Source organism: Schistocerca serialis, chromosome 8 (genome assembly GCF_023864345.2).
Source record: "Schistocerca serialis cubense isolate TAMUIC-IGC-003099 chromosome 8, iqSchSeri2.2, whole genome shotgun sequence".
Lineage (NCBI taxonomy): Eukaryota > Metazoa > Arthropoda > Insecta > Orthoptera > Acrididae > Schistocerca > Schistocerca serialis.
In genome coordinates, this window is record NC_064645.1 from 602,827,957 (window position 1) to 602,850,605 (window position 22,649).

Sequence of the window (22,649 nt, forward strand, 5' to 3'; positions counted from 1 at the left end):
TTAATGCAAGCGAGTTGAAACTTTTTTCTGTGACTTTAACCAACTTATCTACATTCATACAAAAATTACGAAGATTCTAAACCGATTCATAACATTGTTATTAGATATTGGGTGTCCGAGAAAGCGGCCGTTTAGAGACTGCTACTGTGTGCATGGGGCAGATGACAGCGGATTTTCCCTTGGCCGTCCACTGCGCCACATATACAAATACAGCCCGAGAGACAAGTCGAGGCTTCAATTCGCACCCAAACCACCGTTAAGATCCGCATCAGTCAAACGCCAGAGTGCGTGCGGCCTCGGATGACGTCAGAGACAGGCTGTTACAAAACCCTTATTTTCACTAATAAGAGATAGTGAATTCGCGAGGACTGTACGCAGTCCTGGATCGCTTAAATTTCGGAAAAGTAACTGTTAGTGCGCTGCCTGTAATGTTAGCAAATCCGCGTGGCAAGTGGTGACAGCAATTTTCCAATTTTGTGACGAGCATATATTTCGATTATCAGTAGTCAGAGCGAAAGACAATTTATTAGGAACTTACCATAGAGGTCGCCTCTGTACTGCTCATAGTGCTGTGTAGGATAGAGATATCTACCGTCAGTATGAACATAAAGAATATTACAATGTTGTGCATGTGGAACTTTACCATATATATGTGTCAATGAGAGCTCAAAATCCTCATTTATAATCATAAAGCCAGCCAGAGTGGCCGAGCGGTTTTGGCGCTACAGTCTGATGCCGCGCGACCGCTACGGTCGCAGGTTCGAATCCTGCCTCGGGCATGGATGTGTGTGATAACCTTAGGTTGGTTAGGTTTAAGTAGTTCTAAGTTCTAGGGGACTGATGACCTCAAAATTTAAGTACCATAGTGCTCAGAGCCATTTAAACTATTTTTATAATCATAGACCTGATCCTTCTGAGCAAATAGAGAATAGATACATTACTTTCAATGGGCTGGTCAACAAAGTGGACTTGCAGACTGGAAAATATGGTCAGTATATTCTCCATCGCTTTCTGGCTGACCACAGAAATAGTTGCCAGGCTCTCGTAAATGACGGCAAAAAATATTTACAAAGATTTCAATTTCCTCCCATAATAGTGATTATATTAATATGATAAACAGCCCGCCGCCCCACAAGCCACAGTTGTGTGCGGCCAGTCGGTGTGCGGGAAATCGTACAGGTTTGCGTGGCCTTGTTTCGATGATGAGGGATGCCTCGCCCAACGACTCACTGTGCTTTTGTTCACTGTCAGGTCTCCGTTGTAAGCGCCTGTGGGTATCTGCGATGCTCTGTTTTTCCACCAATGGAACACTCCTCCGTTACAGACGCCAGTTCCAAGGCTACGTATAGCGCCGACAACTATCGGAGTATTCCAGGATGTCCCACAACAAATTTCACATTTTTTCAACCGAAATTGGTCGAGAAAAAAATGTGTTGCATTACCTGCTGAACGCCGTAAGAACACTAGTGCCCGAATTCGGCAGTTTGCGCACTGATGGACCTTCGGAATAAAATAGAAAGCGACAGCGTAGTGGATTTTTCGAAATATCTGATGATGGGACTATGTCGAAACGCTTAATGATGTTGTTGTTGTTGTTGTGGTCTTCAGTCCTGAGAATGGTTTGATGCAGCTCTCCATGCTACTCTATCCTGTGCAAGCTTCTTAATTTCCCAGTACCTACTGCAACCTACATCCTTCTGAATCTGCTTAGTGTATTCATCTCTTGGTCTCCCTCTACGATTTTTACCCTCCACGCTGCCCTCCAGTACTACATTGGTGATCCCTCGATGTCTCAGAACATGTCCTACCAACCGAGCCCTTCTTCTAGTCAAGTTGTGCCACAAACTTCTCTTCTCCCCAATCCTATTCAATACCTTCTCATTAGTTATATGATCTACCCATCTAATCTTCAGCATTCTTCTGTAGCACCACATTTCGAAAGCTTCTGTTCTCTTCTTGTCCAAACTATTTATCGTCCATGTTTCACTTCCATACATGGCTACACTCCATACAAATACTTTCAGAAACGACTTCCTGACACTTAAATCTATACTCGATGTTAACAAATTTCTCCTCTTCAGAAACGCTTTCCTTACCATTGCCAGTCTACATTTTATATCCTCTCTACTTCGACCATCATCAGTTATTTTGCTCCCCAAATAGCAAAACTCCTTTACTACTTTAAGTGTCTCATTTCCTAATCTAATTCCCTCAGCATCACCCGACTCAATTCGACCACATTCCATAATCCTCGTTTTGCTTTTGTTGATGTTCATCTTATATCCTCCTTTCAAGACACTGTCCATTCCGTTCAATTGCTCTTCCAAGTCCTTTGCTGTCTCTGACAGAATTACAATGTCATCGCCGAACCTCAAAGTTTTTATTTGTTCTTCATGGATTTTAATACCTACTCCAAATTTTTCTCTTGTTTCCTTCGCTGCTTCCTCAATATACAGATTGAATAACATCGTGGATAGGCTACAACCCTGTCACACTCCCTTTCCAACCACTGCTTCCCTTTCATGCCCCTCGACTCTTATAACTGCCATCTGCTTTCTGTACAAATTGTAAATAGCCTTTCGCTCCCTGTATTTTACCCCTGCCACCTTTAGAATTTGAAAGAGAGTATTCCAGTCAAAATTGTCAAAAGCTTTCTCTAAGTCTACAAATGCTAGAAACGTAGGTTTGCCTTTCCTTAATCTAGCTTCTAAGATAAGTCGTAGGGTCAGTATTGTCTCACGTGTTCCAACATTTCTACGGTATCCAAAATGATCTTCCCCGAGGTCGGCTTCTACCAGTTTTTCCATTCGTCTGTAAAGAATTCGCGTTAGTATTTTGCATCCGTGACTTATTAAACTGATATTTCGGTAATTTTCACATCTGTCAACACCTGCTTTCTTTGGGGTTGGAATTATTATAATCTTCTTGAAGTCTGAGGGTATTTCGCCTGTCTCATACATCTTGTGCTCGCCAGATGGTAGAGTTTCGTCAGAACTGGCTATGATGCTATACTCTAAAATTATAATGGTGACCAAGATTAATGGTTCCGTACACTTCTTTTGAACGTTTTCATAGCGTCGGTACTGTACGTCGTTCAGGTGGGGCGAGATCGCCTTCCTGGCGGCCCACGCGGCCGCTTTCATCAGCCACCGGCGTGGTTAGCCGCTTCCTGCGGAAGGTCCTTAGAGCCCTAGCCCGCCCTCGGCGTGTTCGCTAACGACCGGCGCACGCTCACTTTTCGCCGGACTCAACGCGTTAACGCGCGTGCGTGTCCGCCTGCAGCGCCCCGCCTGCCGTCTTCGTTAACGGCAGAGCTGCACGCTGCGTGGTAACGGTACCCACTACACCCTCTGTTCCTTTCAGGCCGCCTATATTAAACGCATCCTCACATCCAGTTGTCGGATCTGAGCAAGAGGAATGCAGGCTTTAGTGGCCATTGTCACTAAAGGTAAAATCGATATTTCAACCTCTCTGCTGAGATGTTCTTCACAATATTCTGGTTTCCTCAATTAGCTAAAAACTGCTGAAGACTGTTGATCTTGAAGAAGATCCTAATACAGGGCGATACCTTTATTGTGAAAGAAACAACTAAATCGGGACACACAAGATTTGGCTAAAAAATAACACGACTGTTGCTGTAAAACATTTTACTTCAAATCCATACATTGTAAGTAGGCTGATTACGTTTTTATGTTGGTAACGCCACCTAGCGCTCTATGTGAAAATCACTGACTGTGCTGTGTGAAGTCTGTGGCTGGTCTGCATTGTTGCCGTATTGCTATTGTAGTGCTGGGCAGTTGGCTGTTAACAGCGCGTAGCGTTGCACAGTTGGTGGTGAGCCGCCAGCAGTTGTGGATGTGGGGAGAGAAATGGCGGAGTTTTGAGAGCGGATGATCTGGATGTGTGTCCATCAGAGACGGTAAAATTTGTCAGACTGGATGTCGTGAACTGATATATATATATATATATATATATATATATATATATATATATATATATATATTATGACTTTGAACACTATTAAGGTAAATACATTGTTTGTTCTCTATCAAAATCTTTCATTTGCTAACTGTGCCTATCAGTAGTTAGTGCCTTCAGTAGTTAGAATCTTTTATTTAGCTGGCAGTATTGGCGCTCGCTGTATTGCAGTAGTTCGAGTAACCAAGATTTTTGTGAGGTACGTGACTCATGGAAGGTATAGGTTATTGTTAGTCAGGGCCATTCTTTTGTAGGGATTTTTGAAAATCAGATTGCGTTGCGCTAAAAATATTGTGTGTCAGTTTAGTGTTGATCAGAATAAGTAAAGAGCGAAATGTCTGAGTACGTTCAGTTCTGCTCAGCTGTTTGAAAATCAAATAACGTAAGAGGTTTACCAGCACAGTAATTCATAAATTTTTCTAAGGGGACGTTTCAACATATACACTTATTATCACGTTCAACATACTCTTCTCTTTTATCACTTCAACGTTCCATGTGAATTTTCTTCTTTTGAAAACAGTGCTGGAAGTCTTTCGCTTTGAGCTATCTGATGATGTGTGCCATTTTGTCTTTCACTGCTTCAGCGGACTGAACTTTTGTTCCTTTTAACGCAGATTGGTGTTTGAGAATTGAGAAAACTCACATAGTGCTAGTTGAGGCGTGTAAGGTCGGTGGTCCTAACACTGGGGTGCTGTACTCCACTAGAGGCATCTTAACGAAAAAAAAAAAAAAATGGTCCAAATGGCTCTGAGCACTATGGGACTTAACATCTGAGGTCATCGCTCCCCTAGAACTTAGAACTACTTAAACCTAACTAACCTAAGGACATCACATACATCCATGTCCGTGGCAGGATTCGAACCTGCGACCGTAGCGGTCGCGCGGTTCCAGACTGAAGCGCCTAGAACAGCTCAGCCACTCCGGCCGGCAGCATCTTAACAGATAACGCAATATGAGCAAGTGCCTTGTCTTGATGCAGGACTCATGACTTGTTCTTCCACAATTCTGGTCCTTTCTTATTTTCTCACGGAGTTGACCACGAACCTCAAGGTCGTAATGTTGATTATTAGTTTTCTCTAACAACATCTGATATTGCCTTTCTTGTGTTTTTAGATTTTTAAAGCTTAGCCACATCTTTTGCTTTAAACCACAGATTATTCTTTTCATCAAGAATCACAAAAGCTTGGTTTCCGTTGAATGTAAGTTTGTTGTTTATGATGTCCACACCTAACTCCATTTAAGAAAAAATTTTTATTAGATTTACCTTTTTCTATATTATTTCATAAGTGTACTTCATTGACAAACATCTCGTCTGCAATTTCATTTTATTTTTTCTTCATTGACTTTAATATATTTTTATATATCCTGTTGATATAATAAACATTTAAATTTTCGTCATCAAGATTAAAGCGACTAAATTTACAGGCTAGTTGCTCTTCTAAGAATTTCTGTCTTTTAATTTCTTCTGACGAACCAAACGAAGTGTGCCCCACATCATAGGGAAGGGGGATTTTCTAGGCTACGTCGTCAACCACTCTAGGGGAGCTAAACTTTAAATGAAAGCCCAGTCCTCCAGGTTGGGGGTTGGACGCAGGGTTGGTAACCCTGCCTTGTAAAAATCTATTATTGCGAATAATTCAACAAGGAATGCTTGACTTACGAAGGCAAACTGTGCTAGGAAACAGGAATATGGATTTATCTGTGCTTAAATTTGTAATGTGGCATGTGCGTACGCTGTTGCAAACTAGACCGACGAATAGTGTTGCAGAAGAGGTACTAAGGTATGGAATGTGAGCTGTTACACTGCAGAAAATCAAGCGGAACGGAGGAGGAGAGATTTCATAAGCAGAAATTCTCCCTGCACTACTCAGGAAAAGACGAAAGACAAGGGGAGTATGGATTTGGGTTTATAGTGTCCCAGGATATACGTAGATCTCTTATTGCTTTCAATGAAAGAATATATACTTAGCGTATGAAAGGCAAATTTCACAGTGTGACCACTGTGAGTGTATATGCACCAACGAAAGAGTCAGATGAAGATATTCTATGACCAACTATTGCAGATTTGTGACAGAATAGCCAAATATGACTTCAAAATAATTCTAGGCGACTATAATGACAAACTTAGAAAGGAAGAGGAGTTCAGAAGTGTATTTTATAAGGAAAGTCTGCAGGATGAAACTAATAATAACGGTATGAGGGTTGCCCAGTTTTCTTTTGCAGATAAGTTGAAGACAGTAAATATCTGTTTTCCAAGGGAAAATATCTACAAAGGGACATGGAAAAACCAGGAACAAATGAAGCAAGCCAAATAGACTTTGTTTTGATATCAAAGAGATGGGAATCCAATATGGAAAATGTGCGCACTTTCTGAGGAGCTAATTCTGATTTTGACCATTACTTAATAGGAGCCAAAATGACACAGAAACGTGCCATGGCTGCCAGAGGAAGTAGTCCCAGACTATAGAAATGGAGTGTAGAATAACTGAAAGATAGGTCTACTACTCAGGAGTACCAGAACAGATTGAGACAGGAGTTAAAAACAAAACAAAAAAAAATGGTGTAGATGATATAGACAAACAATGAAACTCTATTAACTATGCCGTTAGGACAACAGCACGTGAATTAAATACTCGAGGCAACAAGGAGACTTAGGAATGAAGACTGGTATGATTATGAATGTAGACATGCAGTTGAGCAGAAAAAGAAAGCAGGGCTGAAATGTCTGCAGCGGAATACTAAATCAAATCAAGCATTATATAAAGAAAGGAGAATAGAGGCAGCAACGGTATGTAGGAGAAGAAAGGGAAGCCATGAAGAGAAAGACAGAGGAGATGGAAGAGCACTACCAAAGGAATGAAAGCAGAAAATTCTGCAAGACCATAGACCATAGACCAAAAATAACAGCTTGTAAGGAAAAAGAGGAAAATATGCTGACAGATAAAAAAGATGTTCTGGATAGATGGAGAGAGTACTTCAATGGACTCTTGGAGGACAATCCTACAAGGAATGAGCAGCTACTCCAGATCCAGATCCAGAAATAGAGGAACCAACATTAGAGGCAGTATGGACGGAAGTATACTGTTTAAAAAATTACAGTGTACCAGGAACTGATGAAATAACTGCAGAACTGCTAAAAACTTGGGGAACTGATCTTCATAAGCGGATCCAAAAACCTATTAAGTTGATGTGGAATCAGGAAATAATCCCAGAAGAGCGGACCAGAAGCGTAATGCAGCCAGTACACGAGAAAGGAGACAAGACCTGGTGTTCAAATTATCGAGGATTTACCCTGCTGAATGTAACCTATGAGATATTCTCTTGTATTATCTACAACAGATCATCACCATATACAGAAGAGATTCTGGGGGAGTTTCAGTGTGGATTTCGGCGTAATATGCCAACAACAAACCAGATATTTGTCTTGAGGCAAATACATGTAAAGGCATATGAGTGTAACACTGAGCTTCATAACCTCTACATAGACTTCAAGTAGGCCTTTAATAGACTCGGCAGAGCACAAATGCTAAATTATTTGCTGCTGTCTGGTATATTGTAGAAGTATGTCTTACTTACTCAAGCAACTTTCGCAGGCTCCAAGGCTGCAGTGCGAATGGATCGAGAACAGACCAATTGGTTTAGCATTAGTAAAGGAGTCAGACAATGCTTTTCAATCTGAATCTTGTAGCAGCCATCCAAAAGCTTCAGATATCTGGCTAAATAGGCACGCAGTCACCTCAGATATGCGCATATGCTGATGTAGCAATTGTTGGGAGAAGAAGGGTCTCGCTATAGAGGACAATATGCGATCTGGAAGAAGCCATAGAACCTAGAGGCCTTTCTATAAATGAAACAAAGACCAAGTACATGAATTTCCCCAGGAAGGAAAATAATAACTAGAATAGAGTATCAGCAGACGGTTTCAATTTTGAACATGTGCAGAACTTTGACTGTTTGGACTCCAGTATTAACAGCACGAATTCTATGGCAACTGAAATAAAACTACGCATAGTAAATAGTAATAGATGCTTCCACACATTTAAGAACTTGTTGACCTCTAGATAACTAAATAGGCAGCTGAAGCTGCAACTGTATAAGGTCATGATCAGGCCAGTTGTAACCTACGGATACGAAATATGGACGCAAACGTGTATTGGTGAGCAGCAGCTCAGGATATCTGAACGTAGAGTGCTGTGCAAGATCTATCCGACAGTTCAAGATAATAATGGTTTCTGGAGATCTTGGACAAATATAGAGCTGAACCACATCGTACAAGGTGCTATTATCGTAAGAATGATTCAAAGTAGACGAATAGTCTGGCTATGATGAATACTGGGATAACAACGAAAAAGGTTTCTCAATGGAGGCCAAACGGAAGAAGAAAGAGAGGAAGGTTGCGGGAACAGTGGATAGATGATGTGGAAGAAAATATAAAATCTCTCCGAGTCTGAGGATGGTGGAGAACTGTGCTGGATAGGGCAGAATGGAGGAAACTTGATGAGGCTAAAAGACAAGAAGAAGAATTTCTTCTGCTATATTTCGATCATTATGACCATTTTCATCACGCAATTCTGTACTCCTTAAAATTAAATATAATTTTAAACCAACATCACTAATGATCTTTTATATTTCATTTTATGAAGTGATTGTCCTATTTTTTTCTAATGAAGTTATGCCTTTTTGCTAATGAACACTGTGTGTGGTTGTATATATTTATGTGTGAGATGTATTTCAATTCACTATAAGTTATCTCATTTTCAATATCTACACGATCTCTAATTGCATCCATAGAACAAGCATAGCCTAAAAAATCACCAACGTGATTTGCATACAACTTTGGATTATTCTTTTCATCGATAAGCATGAACACTTGCTTGTTATTTTATAGTGTGTATCAAAAATTATCATCCGATAAAAAAATTGTAGCTGTTATATTTGAGATATGTGCATCAACAACGTACTGTTGGAAAGGGAAAATTCTCGAGTTTTACATGGTATCCGCTAGGTAGCAGCAGTGTGCACCCACGTCAGTTCTAGTTAAATGATGTCAGGACAACGGAAAGCGTTTCGTGATTTACGTTATGCGCAGTGCGGGTCAGTAATAACTGTTCAGAGTGACTTTCGTACTGGGTATGGTGTGGATCCTCCTACAGCACGGAGCATTAGACGATGGCATGAACAATTCCGAGAAACAGGTTGTTTGTGTAAAGGCGAAGCGCCGTGCCGTTCCCGAGTGCCTGACACAAACGTAGACTGCATCCGCCATAGTTTCACAAGGAGTCCACAGAAATCTGTTCTCCATGCAGCTCGACAGCTCTACATGCCCCTGATGTCCGTCTGACGTGTGTTGCGTCAACGTTTACACATGAAACTATTCAAAATTCAGCTACTGCTAGCTCTTCGTGAAGGTGACAAACAACAACATGTGGACTTCTGTAATTTCGTTATTGGCAAGATGGAGGATGACAGTTTTCTTCAACGCTTAGTGTTTTGTGGCAACGCAACGTTGCATTTAAATGGAAGGGTCATAATGGGACAATATTGGGTACGAAACAACCACATGAAGCTGTACGACATGAGAGGGACTCTCGAAAACTTGATGTGTTCTCTGCAGTTTCACAGGAAAGGTTTATGGACCATTTTTCTTTGCGAGAACACGGTTACAGAAAGCACATTTCTCGATATGCTTGAGAACTTTCTTTTTAAATCAAAGGATTACTGAATGCCAGGTCGGTTACACTGGACCAAATGATTCAGCCTTTCATTACGGCATCCATGGTCATTGGATCTGACTGTATGTGATTATTTATTGTGCGGCTTATAAAAGACTGTTCATGTGCCTCTATTACCAACAACAATGAATGAACTGAGACATCGCATAACACCAGCCATGAGAGCTGTAACTGAAGACATATTCGCTGCAGTGTGGGAACAAGGGGGGCATATTGAACACCTATGAAAAGGAATGAAAGAAAAAAAAACTTTTTGTTTCCTGTTTATCAGAAAGAAATATTCATCATATATGTTTATTAGTTTCAAAAATATAAATGTGCAACATTGGATGACTCTTTTTTTATACACCCTGTATTTCAGCTTGTTGGTGATGAAGTCCATGACTGATTCCATTTAATAAATATGATTTTTATTCGATTTCTCGTTTTCATTACTAAAAAATTTTGTATATAGATCAGGTTCATTAATACATGAAGTCGATTTCTCATTTTCTTTCAATACCTCCAAATGGCATAGTAACACATACACAGGAAAAACATTTTTATTCTTCAGTGATTCTTTAAGATGATAGATGAATGAGATTCTATATGTAAAAGATGAGGTGTTATAACTAGAGAATTTCCAGGAGTGCCTACTGGCATAAATTCTGAACTTACAAATATTAATGGATTGTTCTATTTTTTCAAGGATAATACATTCACAAAAAAATTTGTTAAGACTGGTATAACTGATTTATTTTTTATTCGGTATTTATTGCAATACCAAATAAAGAATTAGTTCCCAAGATAATAAATACATTAAAAGGTACATAAGTGATTAACAATAAGGGATCTGTGTGAGCCTATTTTTAAATTTCCTTAATAATTTTTTATATTAAATAAGAGACTAAAATAAACTATTTCACAAATACCCAACCTCATGACTATTGTAGAAGATATAATAAAACTAATTCCAACATTAAATATAGATGAAGTTATTAATTTAATTGCATCTCTTAACTTATCTATTCCTACATGGATTCTCAGTAATATGTTAGTAGCTGAACTCAAAACCAGAGCTAAAAATTTTGGCATTAAAAGCTACAGTATATTACAGAAATAAGATTTAATTAGTTTAATTATTTCATGAGATTTTTCCATTTCATCAAGAATTTTTCGAAAAGACTAAAACAAGAGCAGAAAGTATATATAATTTAAATTATTTTCACAGATTTGATGATGATATTTTTGAAAAAACTTGACCATCAAGACAAGAAAAAACAATGAGAGTAGATCAAATTTATCAATCCAGTAGTAATACATTTGAGCAAGCAAAAGAGAACAAACTGACAAAACGATTTCTTTGAGATTAAAAAGATAAAATATAAATTTAATGAAGAATTTTTAATTTTGGTTTATGGACTATAAAACTTTTCTTAATGATACTAATATTAGTAAACTTGATATCATTAGTTAGAAAACAGGTAATATAATGGAAGCACTTAATTCTATGGAAGGTGTAGCTAAAAAGAGAACGAACTGCAGAAAAGGGGGTAAGATGAAGTTTACAATGGCAAATCCAAAAATGTTTTATCCTTTTTACACAGTATATCAAGCACTAAATAATACCAATGATTCTGTTCAAGTTCGGCAAATAAAATCACAGGTTTCTTAACATCGGTTGAGTCTATTGGTATAGAAAAAATTATATTTAATATTCAAATGTTAGCAATTCCAACAGGTAGCAAAACTAATAAAATCATAAATTCAGGTGATGATAAAAAGACTAAAAGTTACTATACTACATTACTAGATGTGATAACCTTTGTTTTCACAAATCAAAAATAATTGCTTATCATATCAAACAGACTTTATCTTAGGCAAACAACTAACTACTTGTGAAATGAAGTAAATTAGATAAGAATATAAATACAAATTACAAAAATAGTTAACCAGGGTGTTATGTAACCAAATAGGCGAATAAAACAAAGAGGGATTTACTCCAGATGATACTAAAATGTTGAGCACCTAGTGGATATTCAAATACATGTTGTATATGTTGAAAATTTCAGTTCAGTAATCTGTTGTGTGCCTGAGAAAGCAATAAGAACATATCTGTATAAACATCCCGATCACTTTGGTGTAATTAACAGTATAGTAGCATTCTTAGGACCGTAATACTTCTGTGACAAATGTAACAAAACATGTGACACCAAGAACAAACATAAGATAGAAAGAAGAATATGCATATTATGCAATGGATCAGAATATAGAACTGTGGAAAATGAGACACATTGTGAAAAATTCAACAGATATTATTATGATGACAAATGCTTCAACAGTTACAAAGAAGTTTGTCATATAGCTTACAAATGTGAAGAATGTAAAAGGATTTGTTTGAGAGCAAAGTATTTGGCTCAGAAACATGTAGAAAATGTAATCTTGAAGTAGAAATTAGAAATCATAAATGTTACATGCAATACAAAATACAGAATGGTGGTACATGTAAAAGAAAATCATTGAAGAATGTGTAGTCAGTTGTTGTCAAAATATATTCAAAGTTGTTGTCTTATTGGAAAACTGAAAGATTATTATGTGTTCCAATGCTTCATATGTAATAAAATTGTTATAGGTAAAGAGTCTGAATATTGTAAAAAGGATTCCCAAAGAGATTTCATTGTACCTATGCTGAATGATACATGTAGTTTGACCATGAAACTCAACAAGAAAGAAATCTCATAAAAGCTCACAATTTTAATGGAAATAGTGTTTATAGATTTAAGACAAATGATGAATTCTGTAGGTAGATCACATCTGAAGAAAACAGGAATTATATATTCATAGCTCACTATGTTTATGGATATTATTCACTGTTTATTTTGAATTGATGTGTAGGAAACAAAGTAAATCCATGTATGACCTAGATAGGAGCTAAATTAATGTCACTAGAAATAAAAGAAATATGCTTAAAAATTAGAGACAACAGTAATTTTGTACATGGTCCTCTTAGTAGCTCCAAAAACATTTGATTTGAAGGAACTGAAGAAATGTAACTTCCCACATTACACAAGAAAAGGAAAATTACATAGGATCAACTCCCATTATCAAATGTTATTGTGGTGAGACCATGAAACAGAAAGATAGAGCAGTATTTCCCAATTTGCTTCACCAAAAAATTAAAGAAAATTATGTGTCCAATATGATGTAATCTAATTCTGATATAGAACATTAAGAAGAGGTTGTTTAGAACTAAGAAAACAGTTCCTAGAAATAGCTAATATAGATCCATTTTATTCAACAATTGTTGGAGGTTTCATAGCTAGATACAGATCTAAATATTTACCTAATGAAGAACTGAAATACTAGACCAAGAAGGAAAGGAAAATTATAGTAAAGAATCCATAGCTTGGTTAAATATTTTTAAAAAGTAATAATATTCAACATACCCTTATACCCTTAGTGGTGGTTAGTGAAATATAACTGGAATTAAGAGAGATGATTTTGATAAAGAAACCTACACTATCTATCAATATATGTTTGTTTTTGTATGACTGTAAAAATGTTTAAAACTGAAATGATAAACAACAATAATCGAGAATGAAGAGATGATTTATGTCAAAAGACATTTACAAGAAGTATGGAAATACGAAATTCAGAATATAATTTAGCAGAGACATCAGAATGTAGCTGGATCCACACAGGAGTGTATAAAAAACTTAAGAAAATGAAACAGTTACTGGAAGTTGTGAACCACACTATTCAAGGGATGCTTTTTCTGATGCTCATACAAATACACTGAAATTAAGAGCTATAGCAGATGGTGCAAACACAAAAATAAAATATATTGATGTGTGTGACCTCTATCCAACTGTGAAATATTATGATTATCATCCTCAAGGTTATCCACCAAAATGTATAAGCAAAGACATTATTCTAAAAAATGTTATTTGCTTGTAAAATGTGAAGTAGTGGCACCTAGATGATTGTATCACCTAGTTTTACCAGTGCAAATAAAGATTGATGAAAATGAAAGCTGTTGTTTCCTTTATATGCAAAATGCAGAGAAGCAAAAATAACTAAATGTAATCACAATGCTAATGAAAGAAGTTTTATGGGAACTTGGACAACTGATGAAGTAAATAAGTCTACAAAATGGATATAAAATTTTAGACATCTATATAGTGTGGAATTTTAGAAATTTAAAGCAACATATTGATTGAAACTTAGGTGAAAGAGTTGATGAAACTAAAATTAGGAATCAGCCACATGTTTTTTATCCAAAGACAAGTATATCAAAGAATTGAAAGAAAAAATTAGACACTGACATAGATCTTGATAAGATAAAAGAAAAACCAGGAAAAAGAGCTGTTGTTAAAATATTTACTTAAATTCATCATAGGGAAAATTTGGACAACAACAACATATAAGGTAAACTGAGTATGTGACTGATGTTTAACAATTTTATGAGACAATATTGGATGATCAATTAGATAATATAGATGTTAATTTTACTAATGACAATATGGTTTAGATAAACTATAATTTCAAGGATTGTTGTTTGGAAAAATAGCTCAGCTACAAATATCTATACAGCAGCATTCACTATATCAAACACAAGTTCTTGGTTGTATGATATGTTAGATAAACTAGCAGAAGCTTCTATATGTATTGTGATATAGACAGTGTAGTATACATTTATGATGGTAAAAACACCTTAGAAAAAGGATGTATGTCAAATGAATGGACACATGAATTGGGAAATTATAAATGGAAAGAGGTTATGGATTAAAAACATGTCAAGCATGCTCTACAGACCCACTTACTACTATTACATCACTGAGATTGATGGTGTAATTTATATTGTGATTGATAAGGGTGTATCATTCATAGTTTTTATCTCTTGACAATGATTTGACATTTCGACTAACATATTGCTGCGAATACTTTTATGGACCTGTTCCTTTTAACTTCACGAGTGACGTTTCTGTTTTAGACTCCCTTGTTTTGAATACATGTTATTCGGTTTCAGATGCCAAGAGAAAAATGCTAAAAATGAAAATATGAAAATTGTTGACACTGATTTATATGTGTGTAATATTTAACAGCTATTACACTATAGCTCCTTCACAAAAACTGCCTGGCCCAATGAAGGAAATCCGTCCCTTTGGTTGGGCCAATGACACATGTTTTGATATTTCAAATATTTCATAAATAGTGAATATGTATGACTTCTGTGTCTCCCATACTGAAATGTAAAATATAATGTTGAAGTTACACTGAAAATAAAATGCTTATTACTCGTACATTATCCAAGAGTTTTAATACACATTTCGTTTAGGTGGCCCATCGATAGCAACCTTCCCCTCAGAAAAAACATTTCTGAAAAGGAGAGATTCGTTAATGTTATATATAAATTTACGAAGTTTTTCTGGAGATATTCGACTGTTGGCTTCAACCAAAGCGAAATGTGTATAATAGACAGTTTAGAGCATCAAAACGGATACAGGAGTTAATGTACACAGGGTTGTAGTAGTGAGAATAACACCATAACTCTCAAATCCCCCAAAAATAAATGAAAAGTATACCTGTTCAAAAAAGCAGATAAAAATTCGCTTGATGCCTAACTGATAGACTAAACATTCCTTCCAAGTTAACAATGTAAGTAGAGACCAGGTGTGGCTTGAATTGAAAGAAATATTATTGACAGCGATTGACAGATTTATACCAAATAAATTAATAAATGACAGAGCTTGTAACACCTGTTTCCGACCTATTTTGTATCATGTGGATATTTCTATGTCAGTTTGTGGTGTTGCTTATGTTGAGTGTTGTATCTGTCATGGAAATTCTTTGACTATGTATACGTGTTTCACTTATGTGAACTTTTTGAATGATGTTGTTTAAACTTCGCCTATGGATTTAAATAACTACTGTAATGATTGTTATATAACGTACTGTAAATGACTTGGTCCATAGTTATGTAACATAGAATTTAATGTAAAAGATGTGGGGAAGCCCCGCAGCTACGGAAGCAGCCTGGCGGAGTGGAAAAGCGTGGTTCGAGCGCAAGTAGCAACTCGTTGTTTGTGACAGATAAGGAGTCTGAGCTGAGCAGTCCTGTGGTTAACATCCTGCTAGCAGTAGCGGATCATTGTGGCTCATATTCTTGGAGGTTTGAGGCCAGAGAAGATCAAGAACAGTATTTATGGGCCTCGGATGCTGCATTTGGTGATACTACTATCATGGCATGGTTTTGGCCCTATAGAAATATAATTCCCACGCCAAGATCTGTAGCAAGGCGAGGCCACCAGTAATGCCATGACTGCATCGCCGCCATGTTAATAGCCACAGCAAATTAAGGTACCAGTGCCACCAGCCTTCCTCTAAATTGTTTATATTTGGCCCTCTGTAAAATTTGGTCGATTGTAATAATATGGTGTTGCTAAAAACTCTATCTTACAACCGTGAGTATCGCAAATCCTGGACAGGAATCCTATCCTAGTGAATTTAATTTATTATGGAAAGACTTATTTGGCAGCTGAAGAAATAGTTGTGATTGCTTTTTGTTGTATGGGGTTATAGTATTTAAAGTTCAGTTTTATATTTTGACAAATACTCCACTTCCAGTGCATTTTAAGAACAATAATATTGATCTGAAGTGAAGAGATAATTAATTGTTGCATTTCTGCACTTTTATCAGAATTTCAAAGTTTTATCAGTGTTCATTTCGTGAGAAAGTGTTTGAAGTTGAATTTAATGTGGTGTTGGCATTTGCTTAGCCTACTATATTTTGAATAGGCTAAAAGACTGCTTATCAAAGCACATTTGTTATTTAAAGAGTAACAGTTTGTTGTGCTTTACTTAATTAATAATTATTGATGAGAATACTTACCATTTCTCATACACACTTGTTTTGTTAATGATCATGGTTCTTCAAACCATGAAAGTTTAAGGGCCCTCATATGGTAGGCTAGTTAGTTAAAGAAGCAAAGCAAAGACTCCATCCGAGCCAGTGTAGTTAGATTTGCGTTCTGTTTAATTGCTTCAAACTGAGTTTAAGAAAGAAATATTTACTGTGTTAGATACTCTATTGCAAGTTGCTCAGTGCACAGACATAGAGACCCTGTACCAAGCGATGATGTTATATAGTATGATCATTAATAGACCCTCATGACTTAAGTCAGAATCATTTCATGTTCTTCCTTGTTTAGTATTGCTACTAGTTCCATGTGTGTTGATGATCGGTTCTATAAACTGCTGCATCCAGTTCATTTAAGGTACGTGTTATTGAGAAGGATATATTAGTTTGCTATCTAATTGGCCATTTGTTTGCCTGACTTCCAAGTTGGTAGTACATTTATCTGCAAGATGAACAGACATAAAGAAAAAGTTTTGTGTGTGTGTGTGTGTGTGTGTGTGTGTGTGTGTGTGTGTGTGTGTGTGTCAATGAAGTTTAGGTTAACCTTAGAGCTGCCTTCTACTTCATTATATTGCTTGACACAAGAATGCCTAATTACGCTGACGACCAATATTATTACGTAACATTACAACTTGCTTTTGTGCTGGGAGAACGTCTGTTCCTGAGCGTCTTGTTTACTACTGGTTATACTCTGCTGGTGCGATTCGGAAACGAATCCCAGTCTGATTGTTCTGTTCCCATTCGGTTACCTCACGGTCGCAACTTTCTCCAAAATTCCTCCAGAGGTTTAACGTTAGCATCGAATGCAGTTTAAGGTGCTCGATGTCTCCGTTACAGGCTCATCCCCCTTGGTGCACAAAATGCGTGAGAACATGGTTTTAAAAACAACGAAGAAAGCATGCCAAACTTAAACGAGCATAATAACCCGAAGACTGGAGATCGATTACAGAAGCTCGAAATTCAGCGCTGACTTCAATACGAAATACTTATAACAGTTTTCGCAACGAAATTCTCTCTCGAAACCTGGCAGAAAATTCAAAGATAGTCAGGTCGTATGTAAAGTATGCTAGCGGCAAGACACGATTAATGCCTTCTCTGCGCATTAGCAATGGAAGAACTATCGATGACATTGCTGCTAAAGCGGAGCTACTGAACACAGCCTTCCTAAATTCCCTCAGCAAAGAAGGTGAAGTAAATATTCCAGAATTAAAGTATAGCCTCGTTAGCGCTAACACGCATAAGACGAACTCGCGGTTAACGCGAGAAAAATATTCGTCCCGCCATGAATACATTAGTTCTTATGGTATGTTTTATTGGTTAACACGAATTTCGATTAAGGCGAATTATGAACTCTGTTTCTGATCCTAGCGTAATTAAGTTTCACTGTAACACAAACTTCTGACCTTAGAGTATTCCAAAGCGTAATTTTTTTCCGAAATGAATGTAGGAAATGTAGCTACGAAGCTAATTATACTTATTGTTGACTCGTTTTCAACGTATTGTGGGTTGGTAGCCGCGACTAACACCTGAACAGTCAGCGTATGCTGTACATTATAAGACGTTCAATAATGTGTGCAGCAGCATTTAGGAACGTACTCAGTGCCAGATTAAACAGGTGTTCTGTTAGTCGTAGCCCTATCGAGTTGGAATACTGAATAACAACTACAGTTACAACCGGTACCGTAGCACGGGAAAATGACAGAGAGGAAACAGACAGCTCTAAATGTACAGTTAAAGCTTAAGATTCTAGATGAAGTGGACCATGGTACCAAGAAAACAGCAATTGCAGAGCAGTTTGGAATACCTAAATCTACTTTATCAACGATTATTAAGAATCGAGAACAATTATTAATACTGCGGCATCAGGCTCTGGAAACAAATCTAAATGACTTCGTACCTCCACGTATGAAGACATCGAGACGTTGCTGCTAGAATGGTTCAATAATATGCGTGCATTTAACATACCTTATGACCTGTAGATTAAAACTGAAGAAACTGCAAAAAGGTGGGAATTTAAGGAGATGGGAACTGGATAAACTGAAAGAACCAGAGGTTGTACAGAGTTTCAGGGAGAGCATAAGGGACCAATTGACAGGAATGAGGGAAAGAAATACAGTAGAAGAAGAATGGGTAGCTTTTAGGGATGAAGTAGTGAAGGCAGCAGAGGATCAAGTAGGTAAAAAGACGAGGGCTAGTAGAAATCCTTGGGTAACAGAAGAAATATTGAATTTAATTGATGAAAGGAGAAAATATAAAAATGCAGTAAATGAAGCAGGCAAAAATGAATACAAACGTCTCAAAAATGAGATCAACAGGAAGTGCAAAATGGCTAAGCAGGGATGGCTAGAGGACAAATGTAAGGATGTAGAGGCTTATCTCACTAGGGGTAAGATAGATACTGCCTACAGGAAAATTAAAGAAACCTTTGGAGAGAAGAGAACCACTTGCATGAATATCAAGAGCTCAGATGGAAACCCAGTTCTAAGCAAATAAGGGAAAGCAGAAAGATGGAAGGAGTATATAGAGGGTCTATACAAGGGCGATGTACTTGAGGACAATATTATAGAAATGGAAGAGGATGTAGATGAAGATAAAATGGGAGATACGATACTGCGTGAAGAGTTTGACAGAGCACTGAAAGACCTGAGTGGAAACAAGGCCCCCGGAGTAGACAACATTCCATTGGAACTACTGACGGTCTTGGGAGAGCTAGTCCTGACAAAACTCTACCATCTGGTGAGCAAGATGTATGAAACAGGCGAAATAGCCTCAGACTTCAAGAAGAATATAATAATTCCAATCCCAAAGAAAGCAGGTGTTGACAGATGTGAAAATTACCGAACAATCAGTTTAATAAGCAACATCTGCAAAATACTTACACAAATTCTTTACAGACGAATGGAAAAACTAGTAGAAGCCAACCACGGTGAAGATCAGTTTCGATTCCATAGAAATACTGGAACACGTGAGGCAATACTGACCTTACGACTTACCTTAGAAGAAAGATTAAGGAAAGGCAAACCTACGTTTCTAGCATTTGTAGACTTAGAGAAAGCTTTTGACAATGTTGACTGGAATACTCTCTTTCAAATTCTAAAGGTGGCAGGGGTAAAATACAGGGAGCGAAAGGCTATTTAGAACTTGTACAGAAACCAGATGGCAGTTATAAGAGTCGAGGGGCATGAAAGGGAAGCAGTGTTTGGGAAGGGAGTAAGACAGGGTTGTAGCCTCTCCCCGATGTTATTCAATCTATATATTGTGCAAGCAGTAAAGGAAACAAAAGAAAAATTCGGAGTAGGTATTAAAATCCATGGAGAAGAAATAAAAACTTTGAGGTTCGCCGATGACATTGTAATTCTGTCAGAGACAGCAAAGGACTTGGAAGAGCAGTTGAATGTAATGGACAGTGTCTTCAAAGGAGGATATAAAATGAACATCAACAAAAGCAAAACGAGGATGATGGAATGTAGTCGAATTAAGTCGGGTGATGCTGAGGGAATTAGATTAGGAAATGAGACTTTTAAAGTAGTAAAGAAGTCTTGCTATTTGGGGAGAAAAATAACTGATGATGGTCGACGTAGAGAGGATATAAAATGTAGACTGGCAATGGCAAGGAAAGCGTTTCTGAAGAAGAGAAATTTGTTAACATCGAGTATACATTTAAGTGTCAGGAAGTCATTTATGAAAGTATTTGTATGGAGTGTAGCCATGTATGGAAGTGAAACATGGACGATAAACAGTTTGGACAAGAAGAGAATAGAAGCTTTCGAAATGTGGTGCTACAGAAGAATGCTGAAGATTAGATGGGTAGATCACATAACTAATGAGGAAGTACTGAATAGGACTGGGGAGAAGAGAAGTTTGTGGCACAACTTGACCAGAAGAAGGGATCGGTTGGTAGGACATATCCTGAGACATCAAGGGATCACAAATCTAGCATTGGAGGGCAGCGTGGAGGGTAAAAATCGTAGAGGGAGACCAAGAGATTAATACACTAAGCAGATTCAGAAGGATGTAGGTTGCAGTAGGTACCGGGAGATGAAGAAGCTTGCACAGGATAGAGTAGCATGGAGAGCTGCATCAATCCAGTCTCAGGACTGAAGACCACAACAACAACAACAACTAACATACCTTTAACTGGCCCTGTGATTCAGTCAAAAGCAAATGATATTGCTAAAGATATGGGCATCGAAGACTTCCGTTGTTCTGCTGGTTGGTTGTATTGGTTCCACAAGAGACATTCAATTTCATTTGTACAAATTTGTGGTGAAGCAAATAACGTTGATGAAGAAAGTGCGAACAGCTGGTTGCATGAATTCAACCGAGTGAGGGAAAAGTATGCCTCGTGTGATGTGTTTAACATGGATGAAACTGGATTTTTCTACAATCTTTTTCCAAATGACACCCTGGGGATAAAAGGTGATAAGTGTCAAGGTGGAGCACGAAGCAAACAAATTGTGACTATTGTACTGTGCTGTAATGCTGGCGGCAGTGAGGAGTTTCTTCCCTGGGTTATTGATAAATCGGAGAAACCACGTTGTTTTAAAAACATAAATGTGGACTCTTTTCCTTGCATCTACTCTCACCACAAGAAAGCTTGAATCGATGGCACATCATTTCGCAAGTGGCTTCTTCGTTTCAACAGTCGAATGGTTGCTCAAACGTTCTTCTTACATTGGACAGATGTACTGCCCATAACGTTCATGATCTGAACCCATCCAACATAAAGGTTCAGCTTTTTTCCACCCAACGCCGCAAGCCGCCTTCAGCCTTTGGACCAAGGCATAATCTCTCTCATAATGAGAGGTTATCGTAAGCGACTTGTAAGAGCTGCAATTCGTGGTGCTGAAAACAATAGTGCAGCCCCAAACTGGAATCTGCTTGACGCAATAAAAGCCATCGCAGCAGCCTGGAACTCAGTATCGCCACATCATATAGGGAAGTGCTTTAACAGAGTTTGGAGACATAGCAACACTGAAGATGTCCACGAGTTAGAAGATGCCACTTCACCTGACGAATGGACAGTTCTGCAGGACGTTGCGAACTCTGGGATTAGTTTCGAAGAATTCATTAGTGTAGACGACCATGTTGCCGTATGTGCTTCTGTGGAATCGGATGTGCCAAAAGCTGTGAACGAGGTGCAAGGAGGGCCATCAGAAGAAAGTGAAGAGGAAGAGAATACAGATACCATTCCACCTACCCGTCAGGAGATGTTTACAGCCTTTGACTGTTTAGAACGGTCCGCTTCAACATCCGACATCACTGCTGGGTTTACGGACGCTATCATTGCAATTGGTTGTGAAATTACAAAATATTATCGCTCCTATGAACGTCAGCGAACCATGACCGAATTTTTTCCAAGAAAGTAACGTACATAATTTGTGAGTACTTGGATTTTACGATCATTTTATAGTGTTATAAGTCTACAACAACGTGATTGATAGTGTAGTGTATTACACATTAGTGTACTGCTGTACATGTATACTTATTAAAATCTGTGTTTTTCACTTAACACGTCATTTTTAACACGAACTCCTGATTTTTCGGCCCCTTCGGATTCGTGTTAACGCAGTTTTACTGTACAATCAAGAACAGATGCCAACATGAATAACTTAGAAGTGAATATCCTCGAAGTAGTGAAGCAGCTTATATCACGTAATAAAAGGAAGTCTTCTGGTCCAGAGCTCGGGATTAGCCGAGCGGTCTCAGGCGCTGCAGTCATGGACTGTGCGGCTGGTCCCGGCGGAGTTTCGAGTCCTCCCACGGGCATGGGTGTGTGTGTTTGTCCTTAGGATAATTTAGGTTACGTATTGTGTAAGCTTAGGGACTGATGATCTTAGCAGTTAAGTCCCATAAGATTTCACACACATTTGAACATTTTTCTGGTCCAGACTGTGCACCAGTTACCTTCCTTTCAGAGTATGGTGATGCTGTAAGTTCATACTTAATAATCATATACTACCCCTCGCTCGACGAAAGATAAGTATCCAAAGACTGCAAAGTTGCATAGACCACACATATATCCAAGAAAGACAATAGGA